The following is a 6,905-nucleotide window of genomic DNA, read 5'->3' on the forward strand; positions in this document are numbered from 1 at the left end:
CATCTCAAGTGAGCACTTCTAATGTAATCAAGTACTAAGTCACAGGTTGCATCATTTATTTCTAAAACACTAATCTTAATTGAATTTCGATTCTTAACAGTAAATTATAAATAAATGGGGTTCTAATCATATGCTTATATATGTTTATAATTATTTTTTGAAGTGATGCAACAGTGATGTTTATTCAGGGTAAAGACTTATTATTCTTCGAATAATATACATACAAAAGCATCTATATTTTTTAGATAATTAGAGGGACAGTATAGTTATATCTACAACATGTTGAAAGTTAAGGCTGTAGTTTTCTTAATTCAGTTCGTTAAAGGAACCTAAACCATAAAATCAAACCAGAACCAAACTATTAGTAACGATTTGGCTTTCGTTTAATCGCACCAATCAAAATTGGCTAAACCTATGAAAATAAAAATACATAAATATAAAAGAGGCATACCCATATTATACATCAGGTAATTAATCAAATTATAATGGTTGTTACCTAAACATTAAGATGTTAAACAATAGATTAAACTAAACAAATCAGACAGATAACGAATTCAAAAATATAATAAATTCGCATCCTAATAAAGGAGGTATAAGAGTACCTGAGATAATAGAACCATGTGTTATACCATGTTCAAGCTCTCAACTTTAGATATAAAATCTTCCTGTAATACATAAATAGAAATTAGATAAAAAAAACTTATAGTCTGATGTGAAATTTATATGGCTGTATATTGATGCATAGTTCAACATCTAATATTAGAACATTAATTTAAAAAAAAAGGAACACTCAAAGGGGGTTTGCAGATTCTTCAAAAATCATAAACCCATATAAAACCTTGCTTTTCATATTTCATTAGAAAGCTTGACCAGGTTAAAATTAATCTAAAATTAAGAATATTACATACCTACCTGCATATTGGTTTAAGTGAAAAGGTGTTTATAGCAGCACAAACAAAATCCGAATTCAGACCCCGATGGACAGATTTCTAATTATGTTTACAATTAGTAATTACAAACAGAAAATGATTCAGAAATTAACTGCAATTTAAAAAAGAAAACGACCTAAGATTCCGTTTGCGGTATTTAGGGTTTATGATGTGATAGAAATCGCAGCAAATTGTAAAAAAACAGCAAACAAAATTAGTAAAACACCTTAAACAATCGAACTTCAATGATTGGGAACGTGATGATACGGATTTGTTTACACACTATCGTTCGATTATAGATACACAAGGAAACTAAGAGAGAGTCTCAGTTGTCTCACTCTAACCAGAGTATGTTATCTTTTACATATCGTTGGCTATCATTTGACTGTCGTGCCACTAAAAGAGCAAAACTCTCTGGCCTAACACATAACGGTACGAAAACACGGGTGGGTTTGGGATTCGAACTGACAATCTTGCATAAGGTCTAACTCAAATCTTTCATTGTCATGATCTACTAAAAGTGATACAAGTTGGGATCGAATTTAGATCTCCGGTGCATAACTCAAACCTTCTATCACTAGGTTTAGCTTTATTTATTAGGTCATCTTTGTTCTTTATGATATAAATTAAAAAATATTGTTATTATAAGACTCTAACTACTTAATTAGTATTGTTTGGTAATATAAAAATTCCTTATATGTTACTTTTTAGAAAGGAAAAGAGAAAAGGTTTACTTTTAAGTGGAAGAGAGCCATGTAAATTTCTAAATTTTTTGTCATCTTTGGAGATCACTTTTGGTTGGTTGAAGTGATATTAACTTAAAAAGCATCTTTTAAATTAAAAGCTATCTTTTAGTGATATTAACTTAAAAGCGTCTTTTTTTAGTTGTAAACTTTATTGAACTTCCTGTTTATTTGAACACATTTGTTTCATCAAACCGGTCAGTCAAACATTTTATTTATGCATTTTTTAGCTAAATTAATTTCATATTAACATTTAGATATGAAATATAAAACTGTAAATTAATCTATAAATGACATTCTAGAAGGAAAAAGGTAACAATGTATACGTTTTGATAGTACAATCCAATCACGATTCAGTTTGCTTCTTGGAACAAATCTCTTATATGATAAGTCACGTACGACACAAGGATTAAGTACGTGTTATATATTAAACTCGATTAAGTACTCTATAGTTTTAGTACGGCAAACACATACCCTAATTTAGACAATCTAAAATCCATCCAAGGATCAACAATAGCGTTTGAACTTCACCAGTTTGTTGAGCGAAATTCACCAGTATATTTTATCATATGCTTTTAAGAAGCACTGTGATAAAAAATCAAAAGGAATAAATAAAATATTTATATAATAATTGAAAAACTTACTATTTCATTTTTCATTAAGTTGGTGGTTGTGCGGGGCCGATATAATATAAATAACAATTATTTAATGTTACCATTTATTCTACAAAATAGTTATATGTATTTTCTTTCTTTCTTTTCTTTTTTCCTCTTTTTTTTAAATACATGATTAAAAAACAATGATTGCTGTATTAAATTATAAATTTAACTAAATGGTCTAATACTCTAAAAAGTGAGCTATAAACCATTAACTTTAAACAAAAAAAAAATACTAGTTATAATAATGGTTTTCTATAAAAATAACTATAAAAAGTTTACTAAGGTTAATGTTTTGCATACATATCATTGCAACATACTTACTTTGTTAATGTAGGTTTTGTTCAAAATAAAGTGTGTCAAGATGTATAACAAATTGAAGCATAGAAGTACAAGCCATAAAAACAATTAGTTTTTTATGTTTTTATATTCGTCTTTAAGATTTTTTTCTTCTTGTTTTAAAAAATAGTTTCTAAATTATTATGTAAAGGTGTTAAACTAATTCTATAGTTGATAATATTTTTGGAGAAAAATTCTTATATATTTAACAAATAATATTTTAAATGTTAGAGTTCAATCATTTGCCTATATATTGTGGTGAATGTGAAATTTGAAAGAAAAAAAAGGTGTGCACCACATAGGCTCCATCCGTTCACAAATACTTGTATAAGCATGTAAATATACTAACACTTTTATAAATATTTAATAGTTTTTATAAAAGTTTAACATGTTTTAATAAAATTATATATATATATATAATTTTAATTTAAAAAAAAACTATTTAAAATCTTAATATAAAATAAACACTTTAGAAAGAATAAAAAGAACAAAAAAAGAGTGGTTGTGAAGGGTGTAATCATAAGTCCTTAAACTAGGCAAACAAAATAAATCAAATCATATAAAGCCAACTCTGTAAAGATGATTTTTCAAAAGATATCAAAAATCAAAATACAGAAACAAAAAATAAAATAAAATAGCCTTGCCAGTTGCCACGTGTCTAGTAAAGTGTGGTGCTCAATTCCCTCAGCAAATATGGGGAGCCTTCCTTTAATTACAACTAAAGAATAATAATCCAGTCAAAAAGGTGAAGCTAACTACTTCTAAGTGTCACATTTAAGACAAAAATCAATTTTACATGCATAAAAAGTAAATTTCACTCATCCTCAAATCCTCGGTCCTTTTCCAATTAACTAGTGAAAACGCTGTAAATGAACCAAACATTCAACGAACCCTTTACATATTGTTCGGGGGAATCACCAGGACGGATATCTGCACCTTCCTAGATTGTCTTCAAGTACCCTTTCATTTGCTATACAAATTGAAGAAACGTGGATCGACTCACTGGTAGACGATCTACTTTCCTCGGGTGTGATTATGCTATTTCACCGATGGTTTCTCTTGGATCTGATGGATCTGTGTTCTTCCACCTACAAAATGAACAGCACCGTAAACTTACCCCTCAGAAAGGGACAGAGGGGTCCTCTTTGGGGTAACCCTCCGGTGTGAGAATAAGTATTTGTGGGAGAAGATAATAATATGTGAGAGTAAGGAATCTGGAGTGTATTGCTTAATAGCTGAATACTCTGTTGTTGTATGTTTCAGTGTGTTCTTGGATGTGATATTTATAGTGCTAGGGTTTCCACTGATTGGGCTTAGACCTAATCAGGGCCTTGCTGGCCTCCTCTAATTGCTTTGCGCCACGTGTCCTTGGGGACACCTGGTGCTTTTTCATTGGTTATAATCACGTGGTAGCACATGGTTTATGCTGAGTTGTCCACCTTTCATTGGCAGCTGTCGACATCAGCATATTCTTATTCCTTAAAAAGATACCTTCTGGAAGGTTGTCTGACGTGCACAATCAAGGTTGCCCTAATCCTGATTTGGATAAGGACGAGGTTGATTATGTGCATGTGTGATATGCGCCAATCCTGAGGATGCGCGAGGTCTTCTCTTTATTCTCACGCGCAGATGTTTCATGCGCAGATGTGATATGCACGAGCATGTGATATGCGCCGCGCGCTGATGCGCCACGCGCATATGTGATATGCGTGAGCATATGTGATGCGTGAGCATATGTGTGCCTGGGCATATGATGCCTGAGCATGTGTGGTGCCTTGGCATATGATGCCTGAGCATGTGTGATATGCGCCATGCGCATAGGTTTTGGCTTTGTGCCTTCGTAATGTCTTGATTTCAAGCCTCTTGTCTATATCTTGTGGGTTGACCCGCCTTGCTCGGTGTTGAGGCAGGTACATACCTCTTCAAGCCCCCCCAGTCTAATGTGTGTCTTGTCTCGCGCGAGCGAGGCAAGATAGATATTAGACTTAACAGTTTGTTCTTTTAGTAGGGGTTTGTCTTTTTCTTCTTATTGTTCATCGTTGCGCGAAATTCTATCCTTTTGGTTGCAAACGAATCGTCCCTGTACGTGGTTGGTTGTTGCTGACGTGGGTCAGTGATGTAGACGTGTCAGACCTTTCGTGTGCTCGAGGTGCTACAGTTGCCTTTCGTGTCCCCTCACATGCTGTCAGGGACACGTGTCGCGCTCGCGTTGGTCCGTTCCTGCGAGTGGTGGCGCGTGAACTCTGGTTGCAGCTGTAAAGTTTCTTTTCGTGTCCCCTCACACAGTGTCAGGGACACGTGTCGCGCTCGCGTTGGCTTACACCTGCGAGTGGGGGCGCGTGAAGTCCGATCAGCACCAATATTTCTCTCTCCTGGGCCTATAAAAGCCAGCCCTTAGAGTTTTTTATCCTTCATCTTCTTGTTTATTCAGAGCTTTTCTTTCTTTCATTCTATTACGTGTCTTCTGCTTCCAGATTTCTGTTGTTCAGAAGCATCGTTTGTCCGTTTTCACCGTTGTATGTCTGATAGCTCAGACAACACAATCTCCCCCATCCATTGCCGTGTTAAATCGTTAGTAATGTCTACATTGAAGAAGACCGGCAAGGGGAAGAAGGCTGCTGAGGCCTCATCGGAGGAGGTAGGGAGGACCAAGGCCGTGAAGAGGTGGAATGAAATCCCCTGCAAACTGAGGCAGGCCGATCTTGACAGCCTTATCGCCTCTCAGGGTTTTCCCCCTCTGTTTGGCTGCATGTTGCCTGGGGCCGGGCAAACGGCGGCGGACCCGCCTGCCGGCTATATATCCTTGTATTGCCATTTTTTCAGCCACTGCAACCTTCGTCTCCCGATGACAAGGTTTGTGGGTGCGCTGCTTAAGTTTTATGGGATTCATATATCCCAAGTCCATCCGTTTGGACTCGTGCGCATGACTCACTTTGAGTTCATGTGCAAATCTCTGCGCGAGGAGCCCACCCCTCGGCGCTTTCAGTTTTTTTACAAGCCCAAGATCCAAGACTCTTGGTTCTCTTTTATTCCTCGCAGTCAGAAGGTGAAGTGCTCCACTGTTTCATTCAAGAGCCTTCATGACTGGTCTGAGAGGTTTTTTTACATCAGGGCTGGTGTGATCCCCATCCGCATGACCATGCACGAGATCTCTTTTGCGCCTGCGGATGTGGGTGTCCTCAAGAACCCAACTGGCGCCTGGGTTAATAAGTTGACCGCTGAACCATCCCCCGCCAAGAACATTTGTGAGGAGGCGCTGGTGGGGGTTGGTATGAGCAGGCGGTGGGCGGACAGCGCGACTGAGCCCGTTATCCAAGTTGACGGCTTGTGTAAGTTAATCTCATTGCTTTACTTCCGCGCGAATATAATTCGTTTTGCTGATATAATTTGACTTGTTTTGTGCAGTCACCAAGGAGTATATCCACGCCGCCTATGATGAGCATATGGAGGGTGGCTCCGTCGCGCTCGGCGCTGGGGAGGTTGGCTTCCCCGATCGCTTTGATGACATGTTCATCCCTGTTGATCTGGGATTTGTCTTTGACAGCGACGCGCCTGGTAAGTCCTTGTATTTATGCTTATGCCTTTATAATACCAATTTTGGCTAACACTTCCATTGCACGTTTTGTAGATGCGCTCGAAAACTACGAGCTGGAGCTCGCGGAAGAGGAGGAGGAGGAGGAGGCGCCCCAACTGAAGCGTAAAGCTAAGGGGAAAACTGGCGCAGGGGCCAGTAAGAAACAGAAGAAAGATGTTGCCCATGTTGCTCAGGATCCTCCTACTCAGGCGGGGGGATTTGAGAAAACCCAGGATTTCCCCCCCAAGTTTTCCTTGTCCTCCTGCCTCAAAAAGTGGGCAGACCTCCTGTTCACACGAGGTATGGTGCTACCACCACCTCCCTTCGCGCGGCTGAAAAGGGTAGCGGCGTTGCGCCTTCTACAGGTATACTTTGCTTATTTTTTATGGTTCTATGAGCGCGATTCTGATAGAATTACTAATGAATCTTTGCTCACTCAAATGTGTGTAGAGCCGACGACCTTGGTGGATCAACCTCAAGCGCCACAAGATGCCGTGTCTGCGCCGGAGGTCCCTTCGAAGTCCCCCGTTTTACCCTCAAAAAAGGGTAGAATGGACTTCATGGCGATGTTTGCCTCGCGAACGGAGTTGCGCCAAGGTATGTATTGCGCTTTTATTTTCTGACTTATTTCTTTTAGATCAATTCATGAACCATTTCTTTTTGT

This window comes from Bidens hawaiensis, unplaced genomic scaffold (assembly GCF_021521415.1).
Source record: "Bidens hawaiensis isolate Kalapana, Puna unplaced genomic scaffold, B.hawaiensis_p1.1 tig00007041_1, whole genome shotgun sequence".
Taxonomy (NCBI): domain Eukaryota; kingdom Viridiplantae; phylum Streptophyta; class Magnoliopsida; order Asterales; family Asteraceae; genus Bidens; species Bidens hawaiensis.